Here is an 11,391-nt window from a genome sequence, read left to right as displayed (position 1 = left end):
GAGGCAGTAAACCAGGTTTTGTGGGGGTGACTGGAACTCTTGCATTTTTTCTGGTCAGGAGAGGCTGAATGCAGGAATGGAATGCTCATCTAGGCACTGTGAAAACAGCCACCAGGATGCATAGCCAGCCTAGGCACAGCAGTGATTCACTGCTGGATTTTCCTGTGTGGACAAGACAACCCATTTGTGCAGCTTTGCTATTGGGCAACCATTCCACAATTTCAGACAATGCGTGGATGCAGTACTAGAGTTGCTGATTTCTCCAGCTTGGAGGTGGAGGGGTGGAGCTTGGGAGCTAAGGGGGAGGAGCCAAGGGCTGGTACTTACCTCAGAACAAAGAATGGTACCTGGCTGGTCAGGAGGAAAGCCTGCTTGTGCCAGAAATGAAGTGTGATATGTGGTGGTGGGGGGAGCAGAATAAATAGCAAAACCTTGTTAAACAGGGTAGATAATAACCTTTCCTTTCATTCTGACCCAAAGATTTGACTCCTCAGAAGGAGAAGGGGCGGGGGCAGCGTTGGAGGTTCAAACTCTGGAATTTCAGGTCATGAGATCTAGCAACATTCTTTCCTCTTTAATTCTTTGGGTGGAGGGCATAGAACAGTTCTGTTGACGAGAGCTACCAATCTCTAGAGCAGGGACCTGCAATCTATGGCTCTAGGACCAATGTGGCTCAACAGGGAAAGAAATATGGTGAGGCAAAAAAAATGAAATCTTTATTTTAAGGTGTATTCAAGAGGTAGGTGGGGATACTACAATAACCAAGATGCCAAGTGAATGGTTTTGATGGTCCTAAAGGGCTTCTGCTTTAAAGAAAAGGAAAAGGGAGAGGCAAATAGTTGCCAGGAACCCAAGTGTGAACCATGCACAGATTTAAGAGTTTCAGCTGCAGAAAGTTGAAGCAACAAGGCAATTCTCAGTAATGTTAAGTAGAATATTTTGAATTATGCCAATGGGCTTTCTGAGCCAGGCACTTTGTTGATCTTTTGCTCTGCACCTTGACATTTTTTGGCTCTTGAATTGTCAAAGGCTGCTGCCCACTGCTCCAGCGGCTACTAGTGCCTTCCACTCCAGCCAGCAGCTGTCACTCCAGGCCCTGGTTTGCCACCAGCTGTGTGGTTTTGGTGTTTCCTCCTCTCTGCGTTGACTCAGCCTTAGGTCTTCTTGCTCAGGCTGCGTGCAAGTCTGAGAACACAAAAGAGTCAGGAGGAGGGGAGACAAAAAAGAGAACCGCCTCTGCATCTCAAAGGCAAACACTCAGGCCCTGAGACCTGTACACAGCTCCCCCCCCCCCGCCCCAGTAAGGACCCCTCACCTGAGCAGGTAAGATACAGTTTCTTTTACTTAAAGTCGGAGGGCAGAGGCAGTGGAGAGAGGTTGCCTTTGCTGGCAGCATATGGGAAAGTTGGGGTCCTACCGAAAATACGGAACTGGCTTACTTTGCCAGGTCCTGTGAATCCCTAGCGGAGAGGTGCCCCGATGAAGGGTGTGTCTCCGTTGGCAGTTTATACAATTTACAGCACAATCCTAAGTAGAGCTACTCTAGGCTAAATTGTCCCCAACTATTAAACGTACAGGAGCCCTGATTTCTCCCTAACGTTATCTGGCATTTCTAAGAACCACACAAACAAAACCTAAATTTAAACCTGTTGTAACCTGGCACTGACTGATGGCCTCACCCGACACAGAAGCTACTAAAACCCTTCCCAGTTGAGGTCTCAAGCAGTTTGTCCAGGTGGACTCATGGGCCGGTGTTGTGTATTGGTTAGTGTGTCGGACTGGGATCTGGGAGACCTGGGTTCGAATGCTCACTCTGCCATGGAAGCTGGCTGGGTGACCTTGGCCAGTCACACACACTTGGCTTCACCTACCTCACAAGGTTGCTGTGAGGATAAAACAGAGAATGCCGTAAGTTGCTTTGAGGAGAAAGGTGGAGCAAGTAAATAAATAAATAAAGTTTGCAAACTCAACCCCTGAATTTTCTGTGGTGGTCCAGAGGCAGAGCTGCAGAGGAAGATCCAGTGAATTTCATCAGGCCTGTCAGCCAATAACAAACATTTCTGATCCAGAGGAGTTAGCCGTGTTAGTCTGTAGTAGCAAAATCAAAAAGAGTCCAGTAGCACCTTTAAGACTAACCAATTTTATTGTAGCATAAGCTTTCGAGAATCACAGTTCTCTTCATCAGATGCATGGAGGGCAAGAAGAAACTGGTCAGATATAGAGGAGGAGAGGGGAGGGCAGAGTAGATGCAAACAGCTCCTTCTGATATGGAGATGCAAACAGCTCCTTCTGATATGATCAGTTTGCTTCTGTAAAGGTTCAGAGGAGTTAGCCGTGTTAGTCTGTAGTAGCAAAATCAAAAAGAGTCCAGTAGCACCTCCATTTCTGAGTCCCTTGAATTTTCCTCCCCACCTGGCTGCTGTGGAGATCCTGAAATGTGTTTTGTTGACATAATAGGGCACTTCTCTGAAGAAATAGGCCAGTCTGAGCCCGCAGAAACCAGGGAGCTCAGGCGGGAGTAATTGGGCATAGGATTGCAATGTAAAGCGCTTTGCCGTGGAATGGCGTATTTGAAGTGTGAAGGATGTGAGTTCACATACCACTCAAAACAGTTGCCACACATCCTGACAATGACATTTTTTTCATTCTGTTGTAAAACACACTTGAACTTTGCCTTTTCTTGAATATTCGTATCAGCTTTTAGCTTATGAATCTGCTGATCAAATCAATTTGGCCAGTCTCTCAGCCTATCCTACCTCGCTGGGTTGTTGTTAGGACAGAGAGGACAGGGGGAGAACTATGTAAGCCACCTGAGCTCCTGGAGGTACAACAAGACCATGTGATAGACCACTGACACCTACTTGATGGCTGGAAGCAGTGCGGTGTACAGGTTAGTGTGTTGGGGAAGAAACCTCTGGGCAAGCCCCCCTCCGCTGTTAAGTTTAGTGGGGCATCTTGGGCCCATCTGTTGCTTCCTCTCTTCTACCTCACAGGGCTGTTGTTCTGAGCATCAAATGGAACAGGTAAGAATCGGGTACCCTGCTGTGAGTTCCTTGAAGGAAGAGCAGGACAAAAGTGCAACAGATGTTTGATTTAGTTTCTTTTTTAAAGACGTGTTGTATTGCTCTTTGACGCCAGTTTTTAAAGTGGTATACTCTAGGAAAAAACAGTGAATTTTAAAAACCCTCAGCAGAAGAAGAGTGAAAATAAAAAGGCAATCCTAGATGGCTGTGAGCTGAGTTCCAAGGGATGAGGCAGAGGGTGTTCTCTGTTTGTTCAAGGTGTGCCCAACAGCAGGCATTTGGAGGTGTTTAGAGTGTGTCTGAGAGCCAAGCTACAAGTGACGAATGACACTTGCCAGGCAAGTGTCATTCATCACTTGCAGCTTGGCTCAGAGAGCCACGGATGTCTCATCTCCCTTTCCACCCAGTTGTCTTCTTTCTGTTGTGCTCTAACGTGACCCACCCACCCACTCACCACCTTCCATCCCACCCACTACTGTGACTGAGCCACCTTTCAGTGTTTTCCAGAGGGGAAAGAGGCAGGACCGCAACTTCATCATCTCTAGGGTTGTGGTGAGACCTCAGTCCTACTTTGGTTCTGTTTGGGGGCTGAGGTGGGGAGGAGGGAAAGAGGTAAGGGCTGCTGGTAAACAGGATGTGGGCTTACAGAATCCTCGCCCATGAATCCACTTTACTCACTTTCCTCAAGGCTGTAGCGCTAGCTTTCCTGGACTCTCTCAGGGTGGACTCAAAGAGACCCTGATGTTTGTAACTAAAGATGCATTAATTGAACTGCAGCACCTGGTTGGAATTCTTAGGAGAGGGACTGTGGCTAAGTGGCAGAGCATCTGTTTTGCAACCAGATGGTTCCAGGTTCAATCCTCGGCATCTCCCACTAAAAGGACTGGGTAGTAGGGTGATGTGAAAGACCTCCACCCACAACCCTGGAGACCTGCTGCCAGTCAGAGAGGACAAGACTGACCTTGATGGACCCATGGGCTGACCCTATATAAGGCTCCTTCAAGTTTTAAAAAGTTGTGTACAATTATACGTAACCAGCAGTGTCTCTTTTTTCTGGTCTTACTACAGATTATATCAGTGAGAGGTTTGGATACCCTTTTACTTTCTACCCTTTTACAATTCTAGACAGTGGTCAGAATAGGCCTGGACCTGCCATTGACCAGAAACGCTGCTAAGCGCCTCCAACTTTATTTGGCCTTATATACAGGCTACAAGAGCCCCGTGGCGCAGAGTGGTAAGCTGCAGTGCTGCAGCCCAAGTTCTGCTCATGACCTGAGTTCGATCCTGGCGGAAGCCGGGTTCAGGTAGCCGGCTCAAGGTTGACTCAGCCTTCCATCCTTCCGAGGTCAGTAAAATGAGTACCCAGTTTCCTGGGGGTAAAGTGTAGATGACTGGGGAAGGCAATGGCAAACCACTTCGTAAAAAGTCTGCCAAGAAAATGTCCCCCCCCCCATGGGTCAGTAATGACTTGGTGCTTGCACAGGGGACTACCTTACCTACAGGCTTTAAGGGGTAGCCAGCTCCCAAAGCCGATCCCCTGCCTTTACATTCTGATGGGTGTGCTGAAAGGGGGTGGGGAGGAGTGAGCATATACTTCACCTGTCCAAGGCACCATCCTTATTTCTGTCCTTTGTTCCTTGAAAACAAGTATCTCTATTTTGTCCTGATTTTTGCCTTTGGAGGAGAGCTTGGGGGTGTTATGGGGGGGGGGAGGAAACAAAAGGCACCGTGCCAGATATGCACAAGAGTTGCTACGACTAAGAATTTAGTCCCCCCCCCCCCTTAGTCTTTGGAAGTTAAATCTCTGCACAGAGGACAGATACAACATAGCTCTGAGCATTCATTTACATGTAAGCACATGAGCACCAAGGCACTGCCTTATAGTTCATTTCTGGAATGTTAAGCATATCATAGGACAATGCCTTTTTTTAGTATAACACCTTTTTTTACTTAAGAAGAATATAAAGTAGTGTTGATGCTCCATCGAGCTTAGCATCCTGCTTCCCACAGTGGCCAACTTGACGCCTGCATGCGGGGTACAGAGGCCCAAACCTTTCTCTGTTGTTTCCCTGCCCCCAGAAACTGCTTGGCATTCAGATAAACTGCCCCTGCACATGGAGTTTCCATTCATCCACGGTGACCAGTAGCCATTGATAGCTTTATCCACCGTGATCACTTTTTGTGTTGTACAATGATATCCAGGCTGTGGCCAAACCAATTCTTTTGGGGGCTGTCCAAACACCAGATGCCTTTGTGCGGCTTCCCTCTTTATCTCGGGTATAACCACTTATCAAGATATTAAATGTTGCTTAATGTGTTTGAATTGCAGCCGTTCTATAATAAATGCGGCCATATCTCTCGTGTGATTAAATATTGTATTGAACATTCTTGACTAAAGAGGAAACAGCAGGGGGGGGTGTCAGTTTAATAGCTTGCCACTTTAGAAGCACAACAAGTGCTCTTGCAGAGGAAACAGTAAAGAGAAGCAATTGCCTGTGTGTTTGTGCCCGTGTGTGTCTGCCGGTGTAAGAATAGGGGTGTCATTTGTATAGAAAGATGGCCCTGAGCTGGTATGGTGTAGTGGTTAGTGTCAGACTAGGATCTAGGAGACCCAGGTTTGAATCCTCACTCTGTCACAGAAGCTTGCTGGGTAACCTTAGGCCAGTCAAACACACTCAGCCTAACCTACCTTACAGGGTTGTTGTTGTGAGAGAATGGAGATGGGGAGAATGAGGTTTTAAGCCATTTTTGGATCCCCCAATAGGGGAAAAAGTGGGCTATAAAGATAGAAATACAATGCCTGCCTGTTTTGAACTGTGAAATTGTTGGGGGGGGGGAATGAGCCCCTCAGCCCAGCTATGTAGTAACTCCTGCCAGCACCAAGTCCCACAAACCACCTGCCACAACTGTGGCTCCCTCCAGTTGCTGAATCTCAAGGTTCAAGGTTCTGATTCTGACCTTTAAAGCCCTTTGTGGACTGGGACCAGCATATTTATGGGACCACCTTTCACCCTATATTCCTCAGAGGGCACGTTGCTCAGCAGGGCAACATCTACTGGTGGTCCCCAGCCCCAAGGAGGTCCATCTTGCCTTGACCAAGGCCCAGGCCTTTTTGGCCCTGGCCCCAACCTGGTGGAACCCTCTGTCTGAGACAACTCGGGCCCAGTGGGATTTATCATCATTCCCCCGGGGCCTGCAAGACAGAGATGTTCCGCCAGACTTTCAGTGGTTGAGGCAGACAGGCCGCCATCTCTCCTCTATTGAGGGTGGGGGAGTCCCCCTTCCAGCTTCTGTTCTATTTGCTGTTCGTCATCCACCACCATGGGCCCAGAGATTACGTGGGTGGTGCAATGCACTGCATGTTATGAATTTTTTACTACCAGTCTGTTTTAAACTTGCACTGTTTATTTAACTGTTATATTATATTTTGTATCGTATTTTAACTTGGATGTGATCTGCTCTGAGCCTGTGTGCAGGGAGAGCGGTTTATAAACAAACAAATAAATAAATAAATAAGTGGAGATGGAGGAAGCATCAGCAGAAGAACCAATCCAGCCCGTCCAGTCTGTGCGCATGGGTGGGCAGAGCAGATTACTTGCAAAAACTTGGGAGCCAGTCTGGGCAGCTTCTTTATTGATCTCTCCTCCCTCCTGGCTTTTCTATTGTTTGCATCTTTTAGTATAAATGCATCTGCCTAATTAATGGCTGTCCTCTCCTGTGCATCTGATGAAGTGAGCTCTGACTCATGAGAGGAGATGCTGGCGTATGTGTGGTCAGTCTTTAAGTTGCCACTCCTGTTATTGATCCTTGATGCTGTTTTCCTCAGCAAACAAAGCAGCAAAGGGCCACGTGGCTGAGGCCAGTGTGGCTCTTCTTTAATGCTCGCTCCTTGACACTTTCTGCAGGAACTTGGAAGTTTCTTGGCAGTAACTGTGAGGTTTATTGCCGACCACGGTTCTGGCTGCTCAGTTGCAGAATCCAGGTGGAAGAGGATTGGAAAGGGTTCAGAATTCAGATTCTGCAACAGGACAAACTGCCCTACTTGGGAGAATAGAGCCTCTCTCATGCATTTCTGAACAAGTGTGCTAGGGTTGCCAGTCTCCAGGTAGTGGCTGGAGATCTCCTGGAATTACAACTGGTCTCCAGACCACAGAGATCAGTTCACCTGGAGAAAATGGCTACTTTTGGGGGTGAACTCTATGGAATTATGCCATGCCAAGCCCCCCCCCCCCAACCACACTTTCTCCAGGTTTCTCCAGGTTTCACCCCCCAAATCTCCAGGAATTTCCCAACTTGGAGCTGGCAACCCTAAAGTGTGCATACACGGCAGCAACTGAGTGCTGTTAATGAGTGAGCGCACAGAAGTGCATGGAGTGACAGGGATCCAGAACTTGCCAGCCAGGTGTGGGGAGGACAGGCTAAGACCTGCCCTTTTGCAGCAAGCTGTTCCAGCCATCCACACCTCTGGGAGGGGTAAGGCCTGAACCCATTTACTAGGTGGGTGGAGACAAAGCCCGTGAAACAGCTTGGTTGCTAATCCAGGAAGGGGGGAGGGCATTCCTTTTCTCTGCTTATCCCAGGTGAATGAGCTCCACGGGGTAGAAGGCCTGGCTTGGCTCTGGTTCAAAGCTTGTGTGTTGCTTTCTTGGGAGAGTGCTGGGAGAACCTGGACTGGATTTCTGGACTGGACACTGGACCTGTTCTTCTCTTGCAAGTAGCCTCTCTTTGAATACACTAAGCCCTGTGCAACTTATTATGTTCTTTGACATTGGTGCAGGATACTGGCACAGCCCCTCGCATGACAATCTGAAGAGAGAGGAACTGTGTCCTACCATCGGGTGTCTGGCGTGTGCTTTTCTTAGGGGTGGGGCAACCCAAGTTGTTTGCTTGCCAAAGACCTATGCAAACTCATATAAGGGCACCAGCATCATCCTGTTTTGTGCAAACATTTGGGTGCTTCGTTGCAGGCTGAGTTGTTGCAAACTTGGGATGTGTTTCACAGGGATATGATGGGGGTTTGTAACAGTAGGAATATGGGCAGATTCACATGTTACGTAGTCTTTGTGCTCCCCCTCCCATGTGATCTCCTTTCGTTCACACAGGCTTTGGGAATTCGTAAGTGACACTTGATTCTTAGATGAATGGGGGCCTAATTTGGGTGAGGATCCTGGCACACGGGGAGCAGGGGCAGAATCCTTCCTGTGTGTCCTAACCTGAAAACTCCCGTGGGGGTGGCGCTATTTGCCCTATTGGGGAAACTACGATATAGCTGACAGTAGATGAAAGTTCTCCTAGCAGGGCAGGTAGTGGCTCCTCCAAACAAGGTCATTTCAAGTTTGGAAAATATTGTAGGGAAGGAAAACAAGCACCATATCCCCATGCACTTTGGTCCTGATGATCTGAATTGGGCCTGAGTGCTTTTGGGAAGTGCAGAGTTCTCCAAATGTGTCTTAAGGAAAATCCTTATGGCTCCCACAAAGACTTTGTATCATGCAAATTGACATTACGTAACAGTTAGGGATAATGAAGACAAATTGGCTGGTGAAAAGAGGCGTGGGTGAATGTTTGGATGCACAGAGTTGAAGAGGAAGGTGGAAGACAAGTTTGTAAGATTAACTCTCCCTTGACATCTGGGCTGTGCTTCGTTTGCTTAGTGAGGAGTTCTCAAGCGCTGGCACCTGCAGCCTTCCTGCATACAGAAAACTATTGTCCAGGTCTCCAGTGGTCCCACTGCAACATAGCGAAAGTTGTGTCAGCCCATATCTTAGCTGAATAATTTCAAGTTGCTACAAGCAGAGGCTCATGTGACTGAAGGCAGCAACAAAATAACCCCCGCTTGTAGAAAGCGAGTACATCAGGGAGAAGGCTTGGCTAGAACTCTTTTCCCTGGCTACCATTATCTCTTGGCCTCATGAGGAGGGACCAAGCAGGTTAAAGTAAAGGAAGGAGAGAAGGGGCTTGGAAATTCCTCAAAGACAGTCCCTAGGGAAGCCAAAGAACTGTCAAAATGCAATCATTTTTCTTTGTCTCTCCTCTCTCCCATCCCAGTGAACCACAGGTGGGGCCCCCTTAAAGATGAACCAAATTTATTCCAGCATCAGCTTTTGTGAGTCAAAGTTCCCGCAGAGGCCCGAGTGTTCATTCATTAGGCTGCTCCTTATCTGCTTCAGGTATCTGCCTAAAGGCTGTACACGACATTCCTCTGCGTAAGGGAGCTGATGATGGAACAAATGTGGTTTGTCTTTAAGATTCCTCTGGCCTCAGGTTTTATTTTGCTACCACAGACGAACATGGCTACTCCTCTGGAATTTTCCCTTATCCCAGACCAGGATAATCCCTGTGGCTACCTGCTCCATATGATCTCGAGTCCCAAGATATGCTTTCACATTCTACCGTGTTCAATGAAAAATCCATAAATGTGCTATAAATGCCTATGCCCCGCCCATATCCCACTAGGCTCCACCCCAGATCAAAGTCACAGCCTCCCGAGTCAGAGACTTAGGAGTCTTATAATGCAATCCTGTTCAGAGTGACAACAATCAAAATGCTATGATTTGAGTGAGCTTTGCACGCCCTTGCCATCCTCTGAGCCTCTCTGAAAGGAAGGTCTGGCTGCCTTGTAAGTCTTTTGCTTCCTCCCTTTGCATGCTGTTGTCTCATCTTGGAGATAATGGCTTTTTGGGTTTCTTCTGATGAAACCTTCCTCTATCCACTTGCAGAAGCCTTTCCCAATACTTGTGTCTGACTTTCTGGGTAAGGGGGAGGGGGAGAGAAAAACAAGCATACAGCCCGGAAAATCTACAACAACTAAAAGCATAGTTGAGTTAAAGCTGTTTGATTAACTTTTATAATGAAATACAATTGCTGGCTTAATCAGCACAGCAATTTTGTAAAGAGCTAGTCCAGAAGCAAATATCACACCAGATTCCTTGGAGCGTCTTCCAAGAACTTGGTGATCTGGATTTCCTCGTAGTTTAGCATTTTTGACAGAGGTGTTAAAATTAGACGGCTTGGGAAAGGAGGGAGGCTTTCTCTCCTACTCCTTAATGAGAAACTTGTTTCCATAATTATTTTGCCATTTTCTGCCTAATCACACTCATCTGTTTCTGAAGAGCTGGCTGCTTGTGGATAGACAAGTCTGCGCAGTGGGGCCAGCCAGACCTGTTACATCAGGGTCGATTCCACACGGCTCACCTGAAGCCGGGACGTTGCACAACGCGCAATGTCCCGGCTTCAGGTAAGCCGTGTGGAATTGGCCCAGGTTCTGCAAACTTGAGGGGAGCACTTTCAAATTTGGTTTCTGAAAACAATTGGGGAGAGGAACCCAAATTACCTGCAATACCTGCACATGGACAGATGTTGTGCACCCCCAAAAGCCAGAGTTTGAATATCATATAGCAACTGGTGCAGGTAGGAAGCCAAAGACTGAGATGGTGGAAGTGGAGTGAAAGGAAAGGCAAAGCCAGCAGGGGAAAGAGAAGAAAAAAGGTTTTCTCCCACATGCCTTTCCCCCAGTTTCCCTTTTCCCCATATGTCTTAAGACCCTGTAAGGGAAAAAGACAGGTTCAATCAGTGTGCCTGTCTTCTTTCCGATGGGTGCTAAATGCAACTGAGAGGCCATTTTGATTTGGGGAAATGGTCTAATCACAGAAGAGTTTGGCCCAAAGCCTACGTATGTGTAACAGAACCCATTTCTTTCCCTCGTGCTCAAGGAGCTGTTAAAGTGCCAACCATCTCAAAGCACAATTTTATAGCCAAGAACAAATACCGTGTGATACCGTTTATTCAGACCGACTGAGATAAGACAAAACAACATTTTGAGTTCGAGTTCTCTAGAATTGTTCTGGAGAAACTGAAAAGCTCGCAGAATGCTTTATGATATTTTGGTTACTTTTAATACAAAGTATGTACGTGAGTTTTGCTTAGGACTGAAGTGTCTACCTGCAATCTCTAATCGTGTTACTTTGTAACTCTCTTTAAGATCTTTGGAGGGGTACATTTGCAATTTCCTTCCTTAGAGAGCTTAGGCTTTCTGGTCTATGGTACAGCACACATTTACAGTTTACACACCTTACACAGACCTGCTGGATCTGCCTGTGGGACCCCTTCTACACTTACTATGGACTTGTATTTTCCTGGGAGCTAAGTTGGACTGGATGTATAAGCCTGCATGAGAACTGGGAGAGGTTTTGTTTGTGTAGGGTGTAGGTCTCACAGTCAGATCTAGCAGGACTAATCTTGTAAAAATTTCCATTGTAGTTCCAGCAGGCTATGTTTGCAAAGAGAAAGAGGAGAGCATCTGTCTCCTCCACGGGACATGGCTCAGTGGCAGAGCATCTGCTTTGCATGCAGAAAGGCACTGGTATCT

The 11,391-nt window shown here is 47.3% G+C and overlaps 1 protein-coding gene across 3 annotated transcripts in view; it reads left to right on the top strand.

The window, feature by feature from the left end:
• The first annotated feature begins 1,178 nt into the window (after positions 1-1,178).
• The window catches only part of SYTL1 (synaptotagmin like 1), a 44,130-nt gene continuing 33,917 nt past the window's right edge, over positions 1,179-11,391 (top strand). For 2 of the 3 annotated variants that reach the window (XM_054998832.1, XM_054998831.1), the window contains exon 1: positions 1,179-1,323. The gene's annotated coding sequence lies outside the window, so the exon portion shown is untranslated. Of the gene's footprint in view, positions 1,324-9,623; positions 9,643-11,391 lie in introns of those variants that run through there. The other variant, XM_054998833.1, reaches the window with a different exon arrangement.

This window comes from Eublepharis macularius, chromosome 15 (assembly GCF_028583425.1).
Source record: "Eublepharis macularius isolate TG4126 chromosome 15, MPM_Emac_v1.0, whole genome shotgun sequence".
Taxonomy (NCBI): Eukaryota; Metazoa; Chordata; class Lepidosauria; order Squamata; family Eublepharidae; genus Eublepharis; species Eublepharis macularius.
Note: the sequence above shows the minus strand (reverse complement) of the source record. Positions and strands in the feature narration are given on the sequence as shown.